Consider the following 26,677-nt stretch of genomic DNA (forward strand, 5'->3'; position numbering starts at 1 on the left):
TGAGCAATCTGCAGTTATTCTGATGGGCTTGCCTTTGTAGGTGACTTGCTTCTTCTCTCTACCTGCTTTCAATATATTTTCTTTAGTTTGTGTGTTTAGTACTTTAATTGTGACATGATGAGGAGAGGTTCTTTCCAGATTTTGTCTGTTTAGTATTCTAAAAGCTTCTTGTATCTGCATTGGCCTTTCTTTCTTAATTTGAGGAAACTTTTCTTCTATGGTTTTGTTGAAAACAACTACTAAGCCTCTGGATTGAAATTCTCCTCCTGTTATACCTGAATTTTGATGTTTGAACTTTTCATAGTGTCTCATATATCTTGAAATTCCCATTCATATCTTGCTATTAGCTTGTCTCATTTTTTGTTGGACTGTACTAGATATGCCACCTGGTTTTCTAGTTTAGATATTCTGTTCTCTCCTTCATCCATTCTACTGGTGAGACTTTCCACAGAGTTTATTTCATTGACTATATTTTTCAGAGTCAGGATTTCAGCCTGCTTTTTCTTTAGTATTTCTATTTCTTTACTCATGACTTGTAATAACCTCTTTATTTCATTAAGCTGGTTCCCTGTGATCTCTTTCAGAAGTTTGTTTTCTTCTCTAACTCCTTTGTTTTCTTATTTGATTCCCTTTATTTCTTCTCTGATTTCTTTGATCATAGACACAATCATTTTCTTGAGATCTTTATCAGGAATTTCATCCAAAGCAGTCTCATTTGGTGATATTTCTGATGGATTTATAGTTTTTGGTAGGACTGCATTGTCTTGATCCTTTGAGTTTCTTGTGTTATATTGTAGCAACTTTTCCATCCTGAATTGATTTGATGCTTGGGTTTTCTACTTATCTGCAGTGTTCTTAGATGTGGCAATCCACCTCTATATATCCTCAGGATATGATTTCAAGGTGTCAGGTGTAGCTCTTATCCACCAATCAAGTCACAGAAGTAATCCTAGGTGTTGAGTTTGCTTGCTAAGCAAGTATTCTAGTGGACTGCATGGAATAATTTACTGGCAAATTCTAAACTTCAACTGAGTAATGTACACAATCAATAAAAACCAGCACAAAGTGTGCAATTGTGGATATTACAACAAATAGATAGTCATATAAAGCCAAAATCCCTGAGGGTGTGTGTTGTTCTGTACCCTTAATCTTGTCAGCTGGGAGGTAGATATTTCTGTTCTGAATGGGTTCCAGGTCAACCTGGATCTGGATCAGACCCTTCCCCCAATAATGATAGAAGCAAAAAACAAAGGCCCTATATATATGAAAGCACCAAAGGCAATAAAATTTAACCCCCAAATACAGGTTATTTGAAAATGGAAAAGCCAACCAAGAATGTATAACCCATAACCTGCCCTGACAAGGAAAGTGAGACTAGCTCTTGCAGAACTGTGTACCTGTTTATTTTATTTAATTGTTTTTTGTCGATCAGTCTCGTTACCTTTACGGGTGGCTTCCAATCTCACCAGTGCTGAGTGTCCGCCTCGATCCCTCTGTGTTGTGCTGTACAGCTGCACCTCTGCTCTGCTCTGCTGGCTGCACTGCCACTGGGGCCTGAATGCTGGAGGTTCCTGGTTCTGATGGTAGGGGATGGGAGAGGTCAGACTTCTGGAATTGCTTGCACTTTCAATAGCTCTTTAGTTGATCTCAGCTATCTTTCCTTCAGATTTCTTTACTTTGAAAGAAGGCTGATGGAGTTGAAAAATCTGTGGCTTGGTCTCTGCTGCTCCTGTTGCTGCTGCTACCTGGGGAGACTGCCCTGGGCAGGCCCTGGATCGCAGCCATGATTGCCTGAGTGGGACTCTGGCCGTTTTCCTCCTTTCTGGTGGGTTTTGGTCTCTCTGGCTTCTTGGCTATGTCTAAGAATAACCCATACTCCTTCACTTTTCAGAAGAAGAGTGTATTTTGCTGGGATTTTGCTTAAAATCCTCCCTAGGCTGGTTTGGCATGGCTCCTATGCCACCATCTTACCTGGAAGCCCCCTCTTTTGAGTTTTTTATTTGAAGAAATGGTATGACTAAATTGCCTGGGATGATCTCAAACTTGTAGTCCTCCTGCCTCAGCTTCCCAAGTAGCTGGGATTATAGGCTTATGCCACCAGACACACAATATCACTTAGGCCCTAATGAAAACTGGGTCTTTAAAATGTTTTCCAACATGGCTGACACATTGAAAGGGACTATTCATCCCTCAAGATAAGTCCAAGAATTCCCTTTGCTGGTGGCTCCTTGGTTCACTGAGCAGTGAGCAGTGGCAGTCACAGGGCACTACTTAGGTGGGTCCTGAACCACTTGAAGAATGCCCATCACTGCAGCATCAGGGGCAAGAGCCTGAACTTCCCCCATCAATTGCTGATTCTGACCTCTGACGCTTTGCCTTCTGTTTTCTTCTTAGCCTCATTCTCTTCATTTCTGTGATTTCAGTCCTTCTATATCTATATATCCATTACCTCACTCAAAACAGCAAATGGTTCCAGCAATGTTCTTGAATAGCTGGTTCCAGGATTAGGATGTGAATATCTTTGAAGGCAATTATCTGTGTGCAATGGAACCTTACAACCTAGGAAAGCCAACAGTGCTTGAGTGCTTGAATATACTATGGCAAATTAGGAATGCCTTGTGAAGATTCTGGAATGTCTTAGGGATAGGGAGATGGCTCAGTTAGTAAAGTGTTTGCTTTTGAAACATGAATGCTTGAGTTTGATCCCTGGAGACCATGTAAAAATGTTGGACATGTTGGTATGTGTGCCTCTAATCCCAGGGCTGGGGAAAGAGAGATAGGATATGCCTGGGGTTCACTGGCCAGCCATTCTAGCCTTTATGGTAAGTTCCAGGCCAATGAGAAAGGAGTGTATGTGTGTGTGTAATTGTGTGTGTGCATCTAATGCATATATATGGACAGAGTTCATGAAGAATAATGCCTGAGCTTGTCCTCTGGACTCTGCATGTACACACACACACACACACACACACACACACACACACACAAGATTGTAGAAAGACCTGATTAGGGGAACAGGGCCAAAGTCTCCAGAATTCTGAAATATTGCTGTGTTTCTTTATGCATGTAGCCACATTTTTAATTTTTTCTTCTACTTATTTGAGAGAGAGAGAGAGATAGAGAGAATGGATGTGGCAGGGCTTTAAATCACTGCAAATGAAGTCCAGACATGTGTGCTCCCTTGTATGCATGTATGAGATTACGCACTTGCATCACTGTGCATCTGGCTTATGTGGGACCTGGAGATCAGTATGTGAGTTCTTAGGTTTTGCTAACTGCTAAGCCATTTTCCAGCCCTTTAGTCATCTTTTGAAAGAATAGCTTCTGGCTTGCTGGGGAAGCTTCTTATAGACAAACTGTTTAAGCTAAGGATACAATGTTTTCAGGGATATAACCTACACACAGTGAGCTGAGTGCCATCTTATATCCCAAATCACAAAGTTGGACATTCACAGCAATATTCCAGGCTCAAATAGAGAGTAGCACTGAAAATGAGCAATATCTTACAGCACAAATGAGTTTTGCACATCACCTCCTGTGACACTGTTGCTTCAGTCCACATACTCTGCCTTGCAGTGAGCTTATGATCCCAGTTAAGAAAACTCTTGAGTCTGCCTCACAGATGGAGCTATGTGACATGCTGGCATGTGCAGGAAGAGGAATGCTTTTGCACTGTGGTTTTCCAAACACAGTAGAGAAATCAAAGGCTTCTAGTGGAAAGAACTTGGAGAGTATATCTGGTTGTTCACTGTCCTGAGAGACAGAAAAAGAGAGGCTGATAAGCATATCTTCACTGATTTATAGATAGTGACTACCCCATGGCTTCATGAGCTGATCAGAAGGTTTGTGGTTGTTTTGGCATGTGTATGTGGATTGTGTGTGCATATGTACACAGTAATTGTATGAGTGTGCATTTACATGTTTGGGTTTTGTGCATGCACATGTGCATGTGGAGGCCAGTGGGTGACATTCGGTGTCCTCTTCAGTCATTCTACACCTTATATTTTGAGAGGTCTCTCTCTGAACTTTGAGCTCACTATACTGTTCAGCAAGCCCCAGGGATTCTCCTGTTGCCACCTCCTGAGCTCTGGGACTACAGAGATGCACTCCCCTGCTTAGCTTTTGAACTTGGGTGCTGAGGCTCTAAACAGGTCCTCATGTTTGCACAGCAGGCACTTTATCTACTGAGTCATCTCCCCAAGCTTCCTTTCAGAGACTTTGAAGATGCCAGCTAATCTGCTTGAGGATAAAAAGGTCTGAGGAAGGGATATGCACATATGTGGCTCAGAATGGGTACAAGGCAAAAAGAAACTTGGTTTTCACATTAATTCTTACAATAAAATTTACTGCAGAGGAGGATATCAATCATTAGAGGATGTGACTAGACATACTGGGGACTCTTTTCATAGCTGGACCTTTTCTTAGGCATCACTGGGTTTGTTCAGCCTGTGAACTGGGCAACAATACTGATTTCCCTTCTCTGTGATGACTCAAGTCTCTAGTACTATTCAGCACTCCATCTACAAACACCCCTCTGGATGGCATGAGCCAGGCAGATTGCTAGCAAAGGATTCAACATGGTATATTTTTCATGGGTTTAATGGTGCCAAAAATATCATATTTATACAGAAAGTCAAAATGTATTCTTACTTGGAAACAGGTTTTTGTAGATGTAATTGAGGACCTAAAGATCAAATTATTGTGAACAAGGGATGAGCCCTATGTTTGATTACTAATGTCCTTAAAACTGTGGAAAGATCTCTGATGTTTGAAGTCACCCAGTGTGTTTTTACTTTGTTATGACAGCCTTAGGAAGTTAACCCAGAACTTTATCTAAAAACGTGATGCCCATGTTTCTTATTTGGGCTGATTTTGTACTATTTTTTAAAGTGCAGAATGGGGCGGGGAGATAGCTCAGCAATTAAGAGCATTTAGCATGAGGCCATAGAAGGGACTGAAGCAACTGGAGTTTGACTCCCCAGAAACCCATGTTTAAAATATCTGGGTATGGCCACATGCATCTGTAACCTCAGCCCATGAGGCAAAGGGTGGGGAAGACTGAAGAACTTCTGGGCCTCACTCGCCAAAGAATGGCAGATCCAGGTTGTGGGAGAGACCTCCACACACATATATGAAAGCAGAATCTTAAGTCTTCTCACAATGCACCAATATATGCCAACACACTAATAATTTGGCGTACCTCTAGATTCTTGTTTCATGAATTCAAATAATTGAAATCCATAGACTAGAGGGTAAAGTTCAAAGAGACTACTAGATTATGGATAGGAGCAAGGAGAGATTAGGAGGAGCTCCTGCCCATGAGAAGGCATGAGGGTGTAAAGCCCAACTAGAGACCCAACTTGGGTCATTTATAAGTTCTGGATGATAGCTGAGATGAACAGCCATGACACCAAGCTTAGGTACCCTAATTTTAAGAAAAGGGAACTCTTGCCTGGGAGGAGCTCATGTTGTTTATGGAAAAACAGATCTTTTAGGCCAGAGATAAAGAGAGGCCAGACCCATTCTTGAACTCTTGCAATGTGGAGACTGCAAGGGCAGGCTCAGGGACAGCCCACTGTTTCACTTCTAAGTACCCAGCCACCTCATACCTACACCCTCCACTAACCAAATCCAAACATGACTAGCGGTGCAGATTCTACAGGGATGAAAGCCTGACAATTTGCCAGAAGAGAAACTGACATATAAGGACAGCAGAATGCTATTACATGTCTACTGTCTTTTGAAAGATGGGGAAGAGGGGAAGCAAATTTCTGTCTTTCTGTGGCTGGCTTGTTGATTTATGGTAACAGCCTCCAGTTTCATTTATGTTGTCATAAATAATATAACCTTTGTCTTTCAATAGCTAAACAGTATTCTATTGTGTATATATACTACTTTCTCTGCATTAATTTTGATGCAGATTATTAGGGTTCAGAAGGTATCCCCCAGAATTCATGAGCTCCAAGTTTTGGGTTCTGTACTACCTTTAATATAAAATTAATAAAGATGGATTCAAGAAAAATAAATTATGAATTATTAAGTTTATTGAGGGTAAAATCACAAATAGTGGGGATTATTTAAGGGAGAATGGGATTCAAGAGGAACTAAGAATTTTAAAGAGAGATTTTAATACTTCAAATGCATGGAAGGTAGGAGAAACTCAGGCCTTTAAGGAGGGATTAGAGCAGAATTGCAAACAATGAAAGGTAAGAGAAATTTAGGCCTTTACAGATGGATTAGAGTAGATCTGCACACACCTGCAAAATAAAATCTAGGAACTTGTATAGGGAGACTTAGAAGGAAACCACATGGCATCTGCCATGTGTTTTTCTCCAAGAAAGTTAAAATAGGGCTGAAGAAATGTGTTAGTGGTTAAGGTACTTGCCTGAAAAGTCAATGGACTAAGGTTCAATACCACAGGACCCACACCAGCCAGATGCACAAGGTGGTTACATGCATCTGGAGTTTGTAGCACATAGAGGCCCTGGTATGTCCATTCATTCTCTCTCTTCCCCTCTTTCTCTCTCAAATAAGTAAATAAAAACATTTTTTAATAAAAAGAAAACTAAAATAACAATTGGTAGTGACTTAAGTAAGAATAGCAGAGATAAAATATAGAAAAAAGAGACCAGGAAATTAAGTGGTAGATATGGAGTGTAAGGAAAGTATACCTGAGTTAGATTTGGAGACCAGAGGAAAATCATACAAGTAATCAAAGTGTGACATTATTTCAAACTATAAAACAGAAGCAAGAAGAAAAGTTCAGATCAAGAAACCATGTTATGTTCTCCATCCTCACCCATCTGGCTGGTTGGGAGTAAAGGCCAGACTCACATGTGTCTGAGAAGAGATGAGAGGGAATCCAGAGACACAGACACACACACCAAGGGATGCACCAAGGGAGAGGGATGGACCTGAAAGCTGTAGCCTTTATAGCTTCAGATTCTGGTATGCAAGGGGAAAACGTGATTGGTTTATAGATTTGGAGGGCAGACCACAGGGCCAACCCAAATGAGCTGTTTTATTTATAGCATGTTAGGCTGTGGGCAGGGCTGTTTTAGTTAGATAGCATGTTTAACTGAGGGCAGCATAGGGTGCTGTACATCACTCTCAATCAGACAAGAGTTCCATTCCTGCCAACTTCTATTCTTGTGCCAGGGCAATGTGGCATGTGGCATGGCATCTTCTGATTCTCATTGGGCCTCCATCTCTAACTGAAACTTCCTTTTATAAAAAGCTAGCTTCGGGCTGGAGAGATGGCTTAGTGGTTAAGTGCTTGCCTGTGAAGCCTAAGGACCTCCGTTCAAGGCTCGATTCCCCAGGTCCCACGTTAGCCAGATGCACAAGGGGGCCCAGGCATCTGGAGTTCGTTTGCAGTGGCTGGAAGCCCTGGCGTGCCCATTTTCTCTCTCTCCCCCCTCTTTCTCACTCTGTCTGTTGCTCTCAAATAAATAAATATTTTTTTTTAAGAAAACTAGCTTTCTCCTATCATCCTTCAATTTCATTTTTCACTAACTTTTTTGTATAAATCCAAATGCAATAAATATTCATTATAGAAACTATCAAAAAAGAAAGAATGCACCTCCTACAGATTTCCACATAGGACATATGATAACTGTTTTGTTTGTTTGTTTGTTTGTTTGTTTGTTTGTTTGTTTGTTTTTGTATAAAGCAGTGCCTAGCAGGGAGGAATTGAGGACACTGTAGTTAGAGGGACCTAAGTTTGAGCCTTAGTTAAATTAACTCCTTCAAGCCTTACTATCTATATAATGGGAGGAACCCACATACTTATTTCATAAAGCTGCTGAAATGAAAGACTGTAATGATTACAAAATATTAGGTTAGGGCCTGGAAGATGCCATCAGATATATTTCCAAGTCATCCTAATGGCTTTATAGTATACCATCTCATGATAGAGTATCAAAGCCCCTATCATGGGCTATTTATTTATATCTTTTTAATTAAATAAAACATGCTTACAATAACCCTTACTGGCACATCTCTGCATGTGCAAATCTTTTCTTGCTTATGGTAATGCCTCTTTTTTAGGCTGTAACTGTTATAGTTAGCATGTGCAAGGTTCTTATTAAAGTGAACATACCAGGCACTATGAGTTTGTATGCATTTTCCTTCACCTTTCAATAGGAGGAATATTTTGACCATTTATTCAAAGCATTCATCAGTATTCTATTTTCTAAGCCTTTTGATATCTACAGATAGCTTCCTTATAGCCTTTCCACATGAAAGGACACTCTGATTCAGTAATAATATTTTTATTTATAGTCCCTTAAAAACTGCCATTGTTTCAGGGTGTAGTGTCATATTGAATGTTTACAGTCCACACAGCTTTGTGTGTGTGTGTGTATGTGATTTTTTTTCACACTAGGAAAATGTAAAATGCTCACAGACCACTTGTAAAAAAAAAAAGTACAAGTACAAAAACACTCAAAAAACAAACCCTAAATACATAAATAACCTTTATAGGGGCTGAGGAAATTGTTGAGTGCTTCCTGTGCAAATGTAAAGACCTGAGCGTGGGTAACCAGCATCCACATAAAATGTTGGATACAGTGGTGTGCCTATAATCTCAGTGCTGGGCAAGTGGTGGGAGGATTACTGGGCCTTGCTGGCTAACTTGCTGGCTGAATCAGGTGAGCTTCAGGCTAATCAAAGACAGCTTGTCTCAAAAATCTAAGGTGGAGCACAATAGAGGAAAGCACCCAACATCAACTTCGGACTTTTACACACATGTATGTGCGTGTGCATAATTGAACATGCATATACAAACACACATGCATGAACACCACACACATGAAAAAAAAAGTTACAAAGCCAGAGGATATAGCATGCTATCAGTTTAGATACAATATAACACTCAGAAACTCACAGCAGCTGTAGTTTCCTGTTTGGAACTAAGACTATCAGTATTTTATCATGGATGGGGGAAGGGTTCATAAAACTCCACAACTCCAAGAGTAGCTAATGGGAAAGAAGGAGTCATGCTCTTCAGAGGTGTGGTCACTGGTAAGTTGCTTATTCATGAGTAAATAATATCCCACTCATAACCATGCAAGTGACCCTCATTTAATTCAGTGGGTCAAAAGAAAAGGCATGAAAGTAATTGGGGAGGAGGATCAGAAAGGGTAATTGAGTGGAATAAGATAAAAATATACTACAGACATGAGGGAAAGCCTTACAAGTAGAAATAATACAAATTAAAATATCATATATAATTTTTTTTTTTTTTTGCCTAGTAAGTTGCCAAACATGACTACATTATCCAACAATTCTTAGATGCAACTTAATGTGTGGCTTGTCTTGATCAGGCTTTGGCAGTTTTCTGCATCTCTTGCACCAAAAAATATTACTTTTAGGTGTTTATACTAAAGAAGTAATTATGCGTTGATAAAGATGTCTTTAGTACAGTAACATTTACCATAGGACTCATTGCAATAAAACATTGACAAGCTATCAAAATATCTCATAAAGTGAGATGTAACTATTGAACCTGTGACACTCTGGCTTAGGTCAAGTACTATGAAGCTATCAAAAGGTAGAAGTGCATATCTTATTGTGAGTAGATAGATGTCTCTGGTGTGGTGTGAAATGGAAAAGCAGATTCCTTTTCTATTCCAAGAAAAAACTGAATATTATCTTATTTTTTTTGTGAAGAAAGGGAAACATGTTCATCTGGTAGTGTGTGTGCTAAGAAGGTAAATGCTATCTCAAGGTTGTGGGTATGGGAGGCTGCTATAGTCTATATATGTCCCTTCCCCAAATTAATATGTTGAAATGTAATTGGCAGTATGATAATAGTAAAAGGTGTGGCTTTTAAGGCACAAGTAAATAATAAAGGCTGGTTCACCCTCCACCATGTGGAAATCAGCAAAGCACCATCTATGGGTAGAAATTAGGCCTTGCCACTTAGCTATTATCTTCCAACTTCCAAACCTCCAAAGCTTTAATAAATTTGTATTCTTTTTTTATTAATTAATTAGTTTTGTACTCAGCAAATACAGTCAATTTGATACCATTATTAGGCTCATCCATGACCTACCCCCTCCCGTTGGCCCCTCTTTGTTAAGGTATATGGGTCATGCATTGTGGAGTTAGCCCACAGTTATGGGTAGGATAAATGTCTCTGCATATCATGACCCAACATGTGGCTCTGATATTCTTTCTGCCCCCTCTTCCATAAAATTTCCCTGAGCCATGTTGGGTTCATTTTTGGTCTGCTTCAGTGATGAGGTGTTGGGGGCCTCTGGGTCTCTGGATCTCTGATTTGGTAGGAGTTGATTTTTATCTGTGTTGCTCTCCTTCACCCTTGTGCTGGTATCCAGTTCACCAAGAAAATAGCACCCTTGCTGGTTTCGCCAGTTTTTCTTAGTTTCAGCCGGGACCCTTTTAAGGTATGATGGGCTGGCTCTCTCCTTAGGATCTACATCTGTCTGAAAAGAGAAGCAGATTCTCCAACAGAGAGTAAGCTAGCAGACAAATGAGATAATCCTTATGTTTTTAGAGAGAATTTAATAGGTGTAGGCCCTCTTCTAGCCCACGATTGGTAGTAGCTTGATAATGGAGAGCAGGCTTATGTTTGGATATGGTTCTGACTTGTTTCCCAGCTCCAGCTATGAGCCCCATTGCACTGAAGGGATCAGTTAGCCCAGTCAAGAGCAGTTGGTTCCCCACCATGGCTGTGTGCCACTATTGCACTTGTGTGGGCATCACAACAGGTTATTTGCTGCTAAGTAGGTTAGACCATGAGTTGCTTGGACAGATATTGGTCATTTTCCCCCAGTTGCCCATGTAGCACCTTCTGGTACTAGACACGCTGACTGTCTGGGGAATGACTCTCTTCCAGCTTCCAGCTATGTCATTCCATTTTATGTGTCAATCTCATAAAATGTCTTCAGCAGTAGGGTCTTACCACTAACATTTGGTGGGTCATCAAGTACTCTGACAGAAATCTTTCTTTCTTTGAGGAAACCTTGTAGTTCTCTCTGATCAAAAGCTCATTGTGGATGCTAGCCACATGTTGGTACTGGGAGTTGCACATCCATGCCCACTAAGAAAAAGATAACTAATATAAAAGAGTTAGAGAGAAGAGAGAGAGAGAGAGAAGCTCTAGAAGATTAAGGTCAGTCTTCATCATATCCTCTCCAGTGTCTTGTGGCTAAATTTATTTATTTGCTTTATTTTTATTTGAGAAAAAGAGGGGCAGAGAGAGAAAGAAAGAATGGCTATGCCAGGGCATCCAGCCACTACAAATGAACTCCAGACGCATGTGCATCTGGCTTAGATGGGTCCTGGAGAATAGAACTGGGATCTTTTGGCTTTACTGGCAAATGCCTTAACCGCTAAGCCATCTCTCCAGCCCCAAATTTCTATTCTTTATGAGTAACCAAGTCAATATTTTGTTATAGCAGTAATTAATATTGTTCTTTATCTGGAGTTAACCTACATTATTTTTATAAATAAGCTCTGAAGTGGCTATTATAAGGAACTATATCTAATTATAATTAATATATAGCTATATTCTTTTCCCTTGAGTACTTCTTGCTTTACCTATAAGATTATATTTCCCTAGTAACACCAGTGCTTTTCAAAATGAAACAAATTATTTCAAACCTTGGAGCACTACACATTTGGAAATTTATACATGGAAATGCTGCCACAGAGAACTGAAATGTGTAAACATGAACATTGAGTGGCCTCACTGTACGTAGAAAGAGACAAAGCACACCCGCTCTTTTTATCATGATCCACGTAATTACAGCAGTAATCACTGGTGTCATCCAGGCTGCATCTGCCATCCAATACCATTCATAGCACAAACTAAAATCATTCCCTCAATAAACAGTCACAGAGTAGTGTGCCTTGTATTTTAATGAAAACTATTTATTTGAATCATTTTTGGATAAAAGATATTAAAGTGAAACAATGGCAGAGGAAAGATAAATGTGAAATACTGCACTTCCCACTGGAGAGAAGCAAGGTGGAAGAGGATCAAAGCAGAGGCATGGGCCTTTGATCTTAACCAAAAACCAATAGTTGAGGAAGCTTTGTGTATCTTCTGACAGAATCTGAAGTATGTAAAATATTGCTATAGGTTAGAAGTCCAAGACAATTCATATTCTCCCTTTTATCAAACACATTAAGGATCTGTGTGCTAGTTTAGCCAGTTTTAATAATGTAAAAATCCTATGATCATGCTGGAGGGGAATCTATTTTTCTTTCAAAGTCAATACTATTAATTTTTCAGCAGACATTATGGCTCTAAAGATCCATTTTAACCACATTTTGATATTCTAGGCATAATTATCCATTTACATATCAGGCTGGATAAAAGAGTCAATCAAAATAAATTATAATTTCTTACACTTTTACCTTCTTTTTGTCATGTTTACTTGTTTAGTATATGACAAGTTACAAACATAAGTCAGGCCTCTAAACAAATCACCAAATATGAAATTTTTTAATTCAAGCTCCTGCTGAACATGGTGAAATCAAGCATGAAAACATTTGATAATAATACAATCAATGGTGGACTTCTCTTATGTTTGCTTTAAAGATTAAGCATGTCATGAGGGAAAAGAAGAATATTTTTAAAAAACTTGAATGTCTGGGGGGAATGGTAGGTTGATCATAATTAGTTAATCTTCACCTTTTTGGATAAACTTGCTAAAATAACAAGAAATACATATCTTTTAAGTTATGATAAAGGTATGAATTCAATGTCAAACACAGCTACTCACAATGGCCATGCTTCACAGTCTTTTCTCAGTAGAAGAGATTAGAGCTCCTAGCAGCACACTCCCCAGCACCTTTGATTTTGACATTCAAACTTTGAGGTAAGAACAGGCCATGGCAAATGAGTAACAATTCTCTCAACACTTAAAACCCTCCTGCCAAGGCTATGTAAATATAAGACAAAAAATAAAACTCCACAAAAGGAAAGAACATAAGCTCAGCCTTGAATGTCTCCTCAATGCTACTTTCCAAAATGTAGTGCTGCAGAGTTTTGCAAACATTCTATATGTAGCTTAGTCATTCCTGACAGGGCAGTGTACAGGCGGTTTTCACTTTACACCTTGCTAAGGAACTGTAAAAAATATATTTGCAGAAGCCAAAACCATTCAAAGCAGTCTTGGTGCCATGGCCTTTAAAATATTTTCTCCAGAAAGTGAAGTCTCTGAAACTGTCAATAATAAATTGATATGGTAATAAAAGTAGGGGCTGGGAGATGGCTCAGCTGTTAAAGGTGTTAGGCCTGGGTTTGCTTCCCAGTATCCAAATAAAATCAGATGCACAAAATGGCACATGTGTCTGGAGTTCATTTGCAGCTGCAAGAGGACCCAGTACACCCAATCTCTCCCCCTATCCCCTAGCAAATCAATAAATAAATACATTTAAGCAAATAAAATATAAAATAGTGATAACTAATATTTATTTGGTATATTGTCGCTTAAAACAGAGTATTGGTGTTTTATTTCTTTGTAAAAAGTAAAAGAGACTTAGCACTCTCCCCCAAGTGTGCAGCATCTTGTGATCCTCCTGAGCGAAATTCATCATGTCTATTCTCAAGATCATGCCAGAGAGATCTCATGGAAATCCCACTGTTGAGGTTGACCTCTGCACCTCAAAAAGTCTCTTCCGAGCTTCTGTGCCCAGCGGTGCCTCAACTGGTATCAATGAGGCCCTGGAGCTCTGAGACAATGGCAAGACGTGCTACATGGGGCAGGGTGTCTCAAAGGCTGTTGAGCACATCAATAACACTATTGCACCTGCCCTGATTAGCAAGCAACTGAGTGTTGTGGAACAGGAGAAGATTGACAAGTTGATGATCTAGATGGATGGCACTGAAAATAAATCCAGGCTTGGTGCGAATGTCACCCGGAGTGTGTCCCTTGCTGTGTGCAAAGCTGGTGCTGTGGAGAAGGGGGTCCCCCTGCACCACCACATTGCTGACTTGGTTGGCAACCCTGAGGTCATCCTGCGGGTCCTGGCTTTCAATGTGATCAATGGGGGTTCTCATGCCGGGAGCAAGCTTGCCATGCAGGAGTTCATGATCCTCCCCGTGGGTTCATCCAGTTTCCAGAAGGCCATGCACATTGGAGCAGACGTTTACCACAACCTGAAAAACGTCATCAAGGAGAAATATGGGAAAGACGCCACCAACATAGGTGATGAGGGCAGGTTTGCACCTAACATCCTGGAGAACAAAGAAGCCCCGGAGCTGCTGAAGAACACAGTTGGTAAGGTTGGCTACACTGACAAAGTGGTCATTGGCACAGACGTGGCTGCATCTGAGTTCTTCAGGTCCAGCAAGTATGACCTGGACTTCAAGTCTCCTGACGATGCCAGCAGGTACATCTCGGTGACCAGCTGGCTGACGTGTACAAATCCTTCATCAGAGACTACCCAGTGGTTTCCCTCGAAGACCCCTTTGACCAGGATGACTAGGAAGCTTGGCAGAAGTTTATAGCTAGTGCAGGTATCCAGGTAGTGGGGATGATCTCATGGTGACCAACCCAAAATGGATTGCTAAGGCTGTCGGTGAGAAGTCCTGCAACTGCCTCCTGCTCAAAGTGAATCAGATTAGCTCTGTGACGGAGTCTCTGCAGGCGTGCAAGCTGTCACAGTCCAATGGTTGGGGTGTCATGGTGTCCCACTGCTCTGGGGAAAGTGAGGATACCTTCATGGCTGACCTGTTCGTGGGCCTCTGCACTGGGCAGATCAAGACTGGTGCACCTTGCTGATTTGAGTGCAACCAGCTGCTCAGGAGTGAGAAGGAACTGGGAGGCAAAGCTAAGTTTGCCGGCAGGGCCTTCAGAAACCTCGAGGCCAAGTAAGCAAGGACAGATGAGCCCTGTAGCCCTCAGTCAACACCAGCTGCTTAGACCCCTGATGTCAGCAACCCGCCTCCAGGCCCATTCTTGCTGTGCTGGGCTTCTGTAGTTAGCTCCTGCCACCGCTTCCTTAGAGCACGGAAGCTGCCCCTGACCACACGGGAGCCCTGTCAGATACCCCGGCTCTGTAATCATGTGATTGGTCCAAGTCATTGTTGTCACCTTTCTTCCCACCCACTGTCTGGAGCCCTCATGTCTCCAGTGTAATCTCCAGGGTGGCCACAGGCAAGATCCCCAGTGGTTTATGCACAAAATAAAAGCCTCAATGACCCATGAAAAAAAGAAAAGAAGAAGAAACTTAGCAAGGGAAGTTTGAACAATGATTGTCCTCCTGTAATGGTATAGCAATATGATGTGAGGGTCTTCTTTGTCTTTGATAAGCTGTGCTGTTTTCTAAATATTGGTTGTCTTCCACCACTTTACCCTTTATACATCTGATATACTGCAGTGTTTCTGAGTATCCCTTTAATATGAAGAGGTTTTTTGAATAACTTCCTCTAAAACACATTCAGTCTTCATGTTTACCCACTTTTCTCAGTTATATCAGTACATTGGGCTTTATTAGTTACTCTGTTTATCTAGAGCAACTGGGGAATCAGCATCTGCCAATACTCACACAGAGAATTCCATCACTGCTCAATTTCCATTATAACTGAAGTTTTGTGCCTTTGCCTTCCCTTGATTCTTTCACCATTGTCAGCTGACCCACTCTCTCAATTATTCATTCTGTGAAGATGTCATATGGGTTTTTCCACGGAAAGCAAGAAGCTAGCACAACTTTGGGCTTTGCTGTCTAGGTATGAACTGAGTGACAGGTACACAGTATGATAGACATCAGAAATGACAAAGCTAGGGATAGAGGCTCATACCTATAATTCCAACACTTGAGAGGTTGAGACAGAAAGATTACTGTGAGGTTCAGGCCAGCCAGGGCTACACAATGAGATCTGGTCCTAAAGAATATATATATAATGTTTTTTATATATAGATGTGAATGGTCACTTATCATGATATGTATCTAGTATAGTGAAGACAGGAGCAGGCATATTTTATGGCATATGTAAGTACAGTCAATATCTGATACTAACTAAGATTTGAACTATGTTGTTGGAAGACTACTGTCACTTAACTGTATCATGTAACTAAATGAGGTAAAATTTTTAAAGATGTATTTACTTATTTACATATGTTGGTGAGGGCATGCCAAGGCTTCTTCCACTGAAAACAAATGTCAGATATCTGCTTCACTTTTTGCATCTGGCTTACATGGATGGCTTGGGAATTGATCCAAGGCCAGCAGGCTTTGCAAGCAATGTTTTAACCACTGAGCAATATTCTCAGCCCCCAAAATTTTATAAAAAATTCTTAAAAACTCTAGCAATATGCAAGATGATTTAATAAAACTAAATAGCAGTCATAAAATAGCTGATTTTAAATTTAACAAGTAAAAAGAAATACCAATATTTTGGCAGTATAAAACCTTCTAATGGTTATTTTCCACAAAGACACTTGAATAGTTATTCATATACCAAACCACCATAACAAAACCTGAAGGAGCAGTGTGAGACCACAATTTCTGGTTTTAAGATAACTATGCATTGAAGAAGCCCTAGTGTGGTGACTCCTATCTTTCATCCCAGCACTCTGGAGTCTGACATAGAAAGATGACCACGAGTTTGAGACCCACTTGGGCTACAAAGTGAGTTTTAGGTCAGCCTAGATTAGAATGAGACCCTGCTAAAATAAATAAATAAATAAATAAAAGACAATAATTATGGAAGTTGTCAAAAAATTTTTAAAAAATTTAAAAATGGAAAAGAAAAAAAATATTATCAAAGAAAGAATTGCCCTCATCATTCCTCCAGCTCTAAGCAAGCCAGCATGGAAAGAGATTCCTCCCACTTAGGGAACGAAAAGGGAATTAAGTCCAGGCCCAACACTTGTAAGCTAACACCACACTTAACACAGGCCCCATCCTTGAGCTTCACAGAGAGGTAGAAAACTGCATTCACTGGAGGGTCAGGCAGAAGAGTGAGCATGGTCTTATAATCCATTGCAATGGACAAAGCCTATGGCCCCATCCATAGGGCAGTTCCTGAACCTTTGGAACCCATTCTGGCACCAGATGGAGATCTGCAGCCACAGTTAATAAGATGTCTATTATAGTGAGCATCACTGACTGGAGTCCAGTTGCAGCAGTTTCAGGCCATGCATCCAACTTAGTAATAAGCAAGCCCTAGAGGTATGGGCCTGTGTCCTGAACTACAAAGTCTTGTTTGGCTTAATCTAGGTGTGACTAAAACTGCTGGCATTGGTGGCCACAGGATTTATCCCCTAGACCTGGAAGCATAACATGGAGTAATTGTCCCATTGAGGGGAGAAGAGAAAGGTAGACATCAAGTATTATAGTCTAGAACTGCTGCATGATCAGAGCTGTAAAGAACCCCACAGTGCCTGACCACAGGATGCTGACTTTCCATGAGGTGTCTGAGCCTATCTTGACCTTAGGTGAAAGCTTGCAGGAATGCATATCCTCAGTACTTTCTGAACAAAATATTCAGTACAGATTCAGGGCAGACTTGGGCTTGAGGTAGAAACAATACCAGCACACAAATAATGGACTCAAGAGAACCTGGACTGAGAGTATCATTGTGTACTGAAATAAAAAGGTAAATACAGGTCCACAGAAAATACACAACCTACTTGGAATTTATGGAAGAACAGACACAAGCAAAGCCAAGCATGAAGACTAGTGAACTAATACTAATCCTTCAAGGAATGATGAACTCTTGTATGCCAATAAGCATCAAGAACTCTCAATGACCATGAACACATCAAACAGGAAAAATAAAGGACAAGAAACCAATCATAACACACTTGTTATGTGTAAGATCTCAGATGAAGAATTCAAAGCAGTTATTTTAAGGAAGTTCACTAAACTTCAAAGAAATGTAAAGAAAGTATTCAATATCTTATCTGAGAAATATAATAGAGAGATTGAAATAATGTAAAAATATCAAACAGAAACCTTTGAGCTGAAAAGTAAACATCAGATGTGTGTGATAGACAGGGCTAGAAGTATTGCTCAGTGGTTAAGGCATTTGCCTATAAAGCCTATGGAACCAAGTTCAAGTCCTCAGTAACCATGTAAAGCCAGACATACAAAGTGGCACACCTTCTGGAGTTCATTTGCAATGGCTAGGGACCCTGACGCTCCCATTCTCTCTCTGTCTTCCTCTCCCTCTCTATCTCTCACTCTCTCTCTCAAATAAGTAAACAAATTAAATTAAATTTAAATTTTTTAAAGTGTGATAAGTAATGTTAGCAAAATATATTAAGTAAGAAATAACTAAAAGACAGGCTAATTGAAAAATGCCCAGCTGAAAACTGGACATAAAATTTGGGACAGCATTAAAAAAGTAAGTATTCTAGTCACTTCTTTCCAGCACCATGATAACTTCTGAGTCGTTCCAAGGTCACTGCAGTCTGAAAAGAGAAGATTCTCTACCCAAAGTGAGAGTAGCATTAATATAAGGGTATGAATATTAAGAGAAGTGATTACTGAGAAGTTTGATAAGCATAGTATATACACTTATCCAGATATCAGCAGATGTTACACTAACAAGTAACATCTCTATCACACCTTCCAAGGCTCAGGGTCTAATGCAGAAGAGGTGGCAGAAAGAATGTAAGAGCTAAAGGAAGGGTAGGACTCCTTACAATGTGCTTCCTCCAGACACAAAATGACCTAGATATCCATGACCTCATAGTGCCTGACACTACCTACACAAGACTATCGTAAGAGGAGGGAAGGATCATGGCATCGGAACAGAGGAGAGACTTATTGAGATGGGGAGGGGATGTGATGGAGAATGGAATTTCAAAGGGGAAAAGAAGGGGAAGGAGGGTATTACCATGGGATAGATTTTATTATCATGGAAAATGTTTTCAAAAATTGAGAAAAAAATTAAATTAAATTAAATTTTAAAAAGTAAGTATTTTACTTATTGATACTCAAAAGGAACTTGAAAATTCGAGAAAAAAAAATAGGAAGCCTAATCAAAGAGAAAACACAAAACTTCCCAAAACTAGGGAAGTATACAAACATCCTTACATTTCAGGCAAGGATGCCAACCCCAATACATTACAGTCAATCCTCTAAGATTAAAGATAAAATTTACAAATTGGCAAGAGAGAAGAAACAAATTATTAAAAAGTATATCAGTTCACTTGACCGCAGACTTCTCAACAAAAGCCCTCTAGGCCAAGAAAAAGTGGAATGAGTTTTTCACAGTACTGAAAAAGAGAACTTTCAACAAAGATTACAGTACCAGCAAAACTATCCTATAGAAATGAAGGAAAGATCCATACATTTCCAAACAGACAAAATCCGGAGAAATATATCACCATCAGATCTGTCCTTCAATAAAGGTTTAAAAAAATTCTTTGCACTGATAGAGACATTAATAATAAATCAGAAGTCATCAAACTCATAGATTAGGAATAACTACACAAATTTGGGATGAGCTAACTGCCTACCATGAGATGGGTCACCTCCCTCACATTTGCTAAGGCCCAGAGTGATTACAGAGGAAGCAATGGCACAAGTATTGCTCTCACAGGCTAGCCTGGAAACCAGTTCCAGGGAGATGGTGACAGATACTGTGGCCACACAACCCTCATCAAAATAGGAGGTCCATCTTAGTGGCCCATTCATCACTCATGAATCTCCAGGTTCTGATGAGTTTCCTCTCTTTGCCCCCTCCTGACCTCCCCATGGCAGGGGCTTTTTGTACTTTCTTTTCTTTCCTCTCTACATTTCTTCCAGGTCTACCATGTGGGATCTCAGAGTATATTTATTTTATTTGGATATATTTATTTCCTTTCCTGGGTTCTGTACTTCCCTCAATAAATATAGTAATTTGGGCTGGAGAGAGGGCTTAGCAGTTAAGACATTTACCTGCAAAGCCAAAGGACCCAGGTTCAATTCCCCAAGACCCACATAAGCCAGTTGCACAAGGTGGCATGTGTCTGGAGTTCATTTGCAGCTGTTGGAGACTGATGTATTCATTCTCTCTTTCTCCCTCTCCTTCTCCCTCTCCCCCACACCTCTCTCCTATTTATTTATTTATTTATTTATTTATTTATTTATTTATTTATCTATCTATCTATCTGAGAGATAGTGCTAGAGAAAAAGAGGGAGATAATGGGCATGTCAGGGTTTCCAGCCGCTGCAAACAAACTCCAGATGCATGTGCTACCTTGTGCACCTGGCCTTTCATGGGTACTGGGGAATCGAACATGGGTCCTTAGACTTTGCAGACAAGTGCCTTAACTACAGAGCCATCTCTCCAGACCCCTCTCTCTATCTCTATGTCTTAAATAAATGAATAAATAATAATAAAACATTTAAAAATAAATAAAATATTTTTTAAATAAAAGAGATCCAGAGGCTACAGAGAATTCAACATTAAATCTGATCTCTAATGTGCCTGCCAAAGCTCAGGGGAAGAAAAGATTATAAGAGCCTCAGGGTGGGTGGACAACATCTCCTCACCCTCCAGAGAGATAGAGTGAGGCTTTTAGGACCCACAGTGAATACCAGTAACCCCACCAAGGAGGACCTTAAGTAGAATGGTGACAGGGGAGAGAGGATGTAAGAGTACAACTTTTTTAAAATAAAAAAAAAATCAATCAATAAATCTAAAACATCAGAATGTTTTAAATTTTAAACATGGTGTAGAAGCTATTCATCTCTTCATTAGGAAGACTGAAATACTCAATAACAACTACATTAACACATAAAAGGTAGGCAATATAGAAAGATACAAATGGAACACAAAAATGTCAAAGTGTTAAGAAGGATAGAGTGCAAATGCAAAGTTTTTATTAGTATTTCCTTTCTTTTTCTGATTTTTTTAATCTTTGAAATAAAAAAAGTTTACAAACTTACTATAATCAGAAGATGATGTGTAAACTTCATTGTAACTATAAGCAAAAAAAAAAAATCTATGACAGACACATCAAAAACAATAAGCAAAAGATTAAAACATACTACTAGACTAAATCACTTAACCACAAATGAAGATAGAAAGATTGGGGAAAATATCAAGTTACAAAACATCAGTACTAAGTCCTTATCTATTCACAACTTCCTTAACTTTAAATGGATTACATTCTTTAAAAACAAATAGGAAATAAATGGATTAAAAAACATGATCCAACTTAGTGCTACTTACAAGAAACTTAATTTTACCTCTAAAGACACACATAAATGAGTCTTGCAGGAGTGGATAAGATATTCCATACAAACAGAATCCAAAGAAAACATGAATAGCAACACTTATCAGGTAAAAGAGACTTTAAATCAGTGCAGTGTAAACAGACAAGAACTATCATGGAGGGCATCATGATAGAATGGTCAATTCGTTGGAGGGACTAGATCAGCCCCAAGGAACCCCTGCTAGTCTCTGCTATATGAGCCCTGGGACCTTCCATCTTCAAAGTGTAGCATGGAATCTTCCATGTAACTTAAATTATCCTTTCAAATAAGGGCTCTCATGGTTAGCTCCAGCCCACCTGTACCTAGTTATAGCCCAATAGGGAGACTGAAAGCTACTTTATATGAATACTTTCGCTTAAGGCACACTGTTTATCACAGAGGCAATGCAGTGAGAGGAGCCTTCATAACCCTAAATTATTTCATATAGATAATACAAATATCATCAAAATCCTACCAAAATGTGGTGGCATTACGTTTAAAATATATTAATTTTCAAAATTAGAAGTCCAAGCTGGCAAAAATAAGTTGTTAATTTCAAAAATAGTAATAAAAAATCATAGAGAGTAAAATATTGATTAGATGTGGTTTATATATTTTATTGAATTTATTTTTGTTCTTGAAACAGGGACTCATGTATGCCAGAATGCAAACTTGCTATGTAGCTGAGGATGACCTTGAATTTCTCAGCCTGCCATCTCTTCCTTTCCAGTGGTAGAATTAAAGGTGTATACCATCACACATGGTTTATGCAATGCTGGGATCAAATTCAAGGATTTTCAGCATAGTGGCAAACACTCTACCAACTGAAATACATTCCCAGTGTATTTTATTTAAAATTTCAATTCAAAGTCATTATAGATGACAGTGCTACATGTAATCAGGGATCAAATGAACATCTGAGACATTCCCAAGAGGATCAAAACAATAGAACAATGAGCAGAACACGGTGATTAGACCAATGGAGAAAACAGAAAGAAAAGAAACAGATCCAAGTGTGCATAGATGGTTATACGTGATAAAGAGCCTATGTCTCATGGTAAAAGAAGAGTAAATCTCTCAATAAACGCCAGTTGTAAAAACTGCTCAACATCCAGCACTCAGCACTTTGAAGGCAGAGGTAGGAGGATAACAATGAGTTCAAAGCCACCCTAAGGCTACATAGTGAATTCCAGGTCAACCTGTGCTAGAGCAAGACCCTACCTTGAAAAAACAAAGAAAAAAAACACTGTTCAGGTATTTGAATTAAAGTGACACTAAATTAAATTACAGTTGTATTTTAATTATCACCAGAGAGTGAAACTCAGAAAAAGAAAGAACATAGATAAGTACTTCATTTCTGAGTGAATGAAAGACATGAATACATAAATGTATGCATAGTTAACTATAAATTCTGACTCTTTTGGTTTTGTAGCCCCCAATCCACCACATAAGAGGTAAATTAAAAAGGATAAAAAACTGCAAGTTTTATGAAAGATACCTTAATATTTCTCTAGAGGCAGTGTAAAAGGAACAAAAATCATCCCAATGGAAAAAACAGACAATGATAAAAACACTTTATTGAAAGAAAAATTTGTTTTGCCACAAGCTTTTTCAAAATGTTCATTATCAATCAAACATATGTAGTTAATTGAGTAGCAACAAGCTATCTTTTTGTCTACTAAAATAAAATGACTCTAAAACATATTACCTGTTGTTGTTAAAGATGCTCAGAAACCACCCTTTTTGTTACCTTTCCATAAGCACACAATCTGTGATATTTTATGGAAACTAATTTGGCATCACTAAAGGCTTCAAAATGTGCATGGCCCATACATTAGCAATCCTACTTATGATAATGCATAGTATTTTATACCTAGTTACTTCTCAAGAAACATTGTTTGGTAAGATAATGAATGTTGTCAGAATTCATTCATTCTAAGAGCTTTGCAAACAGTGACTCATTTAATCCTCACAACATCCCAATGAGGTGGGTACCATTATCACCATCATCACTTTTGTCTTACAAAAGAGTAAGGACAAAGTTAAATTATCCTTCAGGATAGTTCCACGGCCATTTAGGAGTAGAGATAACCAAGAATAGGAGCAAGGTAGCTTTTTTTTTTTTATATATATAGGTGGTCAGCCAGGATAGACGCTCAAGGAAAACATGGATGTCACTTTGCCTGCCCTTGCAAGACTTGAAACTATATCTGACCTAGTTTCATCCAAGATGGCTGAAAGCAACAACTCCAGCGACAACTTCCTGCCTCTCTTCAAGTTTTCTGGGGCTTAGCATCCCAGTGGGCTATCCCAGCCTGAGTCATCCTCTTGAGTCCAACAGCCAATCAAGTCTCTCCCTTACATCCCTGAGTCTGCTGATGAGGCTCATCCTAACTGGGTGATGGACCCATATAGAGGAGCCTAAACACGAGTGTAAATCTCTCTCTGGATCACTCTTGGCACCTATGTGCAGGTCTCTCTGTCTCCTCTCCCTTCTCCCAGCCTGGGAAGGGGGAGGATTTCATTTTGTCCAGATGCTTTCCTGCCTTGTTTTTGGATGCTGTTGTGCTTTACTACATGTGTGATCTCTCTAAGCTCTGAGCCCTTGACACTCTCTTAATCCTTTCTGACTCCCGATATGAGAGGGATCTTTTGGCTTGGGCTACCCTACTTTGCTGTCTCTGTTGGGGGGGGGCGGGGGTGAGAGTGTGTGTGTGTAGACCTTTTAGCAGCTGCCACATTTCTCTGCTCCCTCACTGACCGATTTCCTGCAGAAGCTGTCTGTAGACATTATCTCCTATTTTCTTCTCATTTCCTCAGCCCCACTCTGGCCACACACACACACACACACACACACACACACACACACACACACACACGTATATGTACACACGCAATAAGAAACTATAAAAACAAACTGTAGAAATGAACTACAAAAATGAAACATGGGAAATAACTGCAGAAATCTTTCTAATGTGCCTTACAAAATAACTTTTTTTTTTTAAATCAGAGTGTATGTGTGTTCTGGATCAGCAGAGTCCAGCAGGTCATACCCCAAAAGCCCTTTATTTAACAATGTTTAAGGGTTATCTAAGGTCAAAAGTCCTTTACCTTTTGCTCATACAAGTTACCACTTTTTCACGTATTACTGGATTTTGGCTGTTCAGTAAAAGTGCTAATGAGTCCCTGTATGAGAGGAAGCCCCAGCTGTGGTAACATCAGAGCAGTGGGGACAATGGCTTAAACTAAACTTCTCTTCAGTTTCCTTTTTGCTCAGGCTGCTACCAGAGGTAGCTAGCCTACTCCTGGGATAGGTATACCGGGGGTTAGCTCTCTCACTTCTCAGTCTCTGCTCCTAGAAGTGGTTTGCCTACTTCTGGATAGGAAAGCTTAATGCTTAATCTTCCCTAAATTCAAGACTGTGTCCCCAAATGGGGCATGTACTCATGTGTGTGTATGTAGGGGTGTGTGTCACATGTACACACACACACTTCTTTGAAAAGATTTTCAAAGTCATCATAGACCTCCTATTGACAAGATCTGTAAGACTATTCAGATCTTACTATATTTAACATCCCAGCAGTAGTCAACAAATGGGCTTCTGCATTTCTCTTGTACTCTTTCATGATCCTCGTTTTCTTTCTGTTCTGTAGGAACTTCCTTATCACACTGCCTACTGGGCTCTTTGTTAATCCACCTTTCTCCTCTTAACCCTCCCTACGCTTGATGATTTGAAACTGTTTCCTACTTTCATACCATCGATGTGCTACTAACTCCCAAATCTACTCTTCCATGCCAAACCTCTCCTCTGAGCTCCAAGCTCATATGTCTGGATACATGTTGGACATCTCTACTAGGCAGGTGCATGAGCCAATTACAAGCTAACTGGTCAAAATTTGCCTTACACCCAAAGCCTTTCAACTATTTTCCCTTTAAATCTCTTGTCCCAATTGCTAGCCACATCATAGTAAGAGAACATCTACCCACTTTTCAAACTACAAGACTTAGAAACAGTTGGGATTTTTCTATTCGTTTCCTCCATTCAGATGAACCATCTTGGTCATTGACCTCTAAATAACTCTTTAAAATCATTCAGTTTGTTGCATCTTCACTGTTCCACTCCAACCTTCCACTATATCTCTCCTGTGCTTTGCAATAGCTTCCCAATTATTCAGGATTCAGCCTTATCCTGCTCCAATCTGAGGCTGAAAAATGCCAGTTAGGATCAGAACTAGCTGAGAGGAATTGACAAATAGAAGGAGACAAAAGCAAATTAGGCCTCGTGTGTTGCCCTCTCTGCCCTTTGGAAGGGGAGCAGAAAGAAGAAAGAGAATCACAGGATGAAACAACAAAATGGCCAGCCTTGTTAGAACTGGGATTAAAAGAAAATCCTTTTGCTACAGAATGTAAAGAATGTATGTTTCCTTACCACAAGCCCATGCTTTACCATCACCACTTTTCTTTGCCACAACTTGCCTAACAGCAGAAATATGCAGCCAGTGCTAGTGCTATTCATTCTGTAAGCTATCTCTACCAAAGTCACCAAATTCTTTCTGAACAGGGTGGTCAGAGACTCAGTCAATTTTACTCCCAGACTGTGCTCAACTATGAGTCCCACATAAGAACAGTTTATGCAGGGCATAATACATGCTCAACTCCACTAATGGTAATAGTGTGGACGACCATAGCCATTAATTTTGATGAGATCAGGTTTGTATCACCTCAGAAAACCAACGGAGGCCACAGAAGGTGTTGAAATATTCCCACCTTTAGTTTCTTAAATGAATAAAAATGTGAAAGTACTTACAGTCATCCTGACAGCCAGACACCACAGGCCCAAGGAAAAGTTCACCCTGTCAGCAGCTACAAGAGAAAAGTGCCAAGGAATTATTGCATTAGCTCAGTGAGAGTCTAACAGCCAAAAGATGGGGGTAAAAAGCGTTCAACACACCAGGCACAAATTACCCTGAAGTCCTGGAAAAGCTTTATTTTTAGGGTGAGCAATTTTATTTCTTTAGAATTCAGCAATATACAACAAATTATTTTTTCAAGAGTCTGTAGTAATCATGGAAAAATATATCAGGACCCCAGGTCTCACTTAACTGCATTGTGGACAGCTATTTCCACAATGAAGTGGGAAGAAGAGAAGACTTAAACATGTTGCTATCATAACTCATGAGCACATTTATAGCAGGCAATTTTGTTTTCAACTTTCATTCCTCATTAATATTCAATCTAGTTTCCATCTTTCTTAGATCTGTGTGGCACTTGTGAGCATCTAGTATTTAATTTGGGGTGTCTATATAAACTTACAGAGTCTGGGAGCCTCTGACCTGTCAAAACATGAGATTCACAGCTTCCTTCCCAAAGGAGCAAGAGGAGTGAGAAAGCAATGGTTTTACTTTTCTGACTTGCAAATGTATCTTGTAAAGAGAAAAATCATAATTCATAACCACATATGTACAAAATGTTTCCAATGAGTTTCATTTGGAAGGTAAAAGCAATG

The 26,677-nt window shown here is 39.7% G+C and overlaps 1 pseudogene; it reads left to right on the forward strand.

The window, feature by feature from the left end:
- The first annotated feature begins 13,717 nt into the window (after positions 1-13,717).
- On the forward strand, positions 13,718-14,852 carry LOC101595745 (annotated as a pseudogene).
- Positions 14,853-26,677: the final 11,825 nt, after the last annotated feature.

This window comes from Jaculus jaculus, chromosome 6, assembly GCF_020740685.1.
Source record: "Jaculus jaculus isolate mJacJac1 chromosome 6, mJacJac1.mat.Y.cur, whole genome shotgun sequence".
Taxonomy (NCBI): Eukaryota; Metazoa; Chordata; class Mammalia; order Rodentia; family Dipodidae; genus Jaculus; species Jaculus jaculus.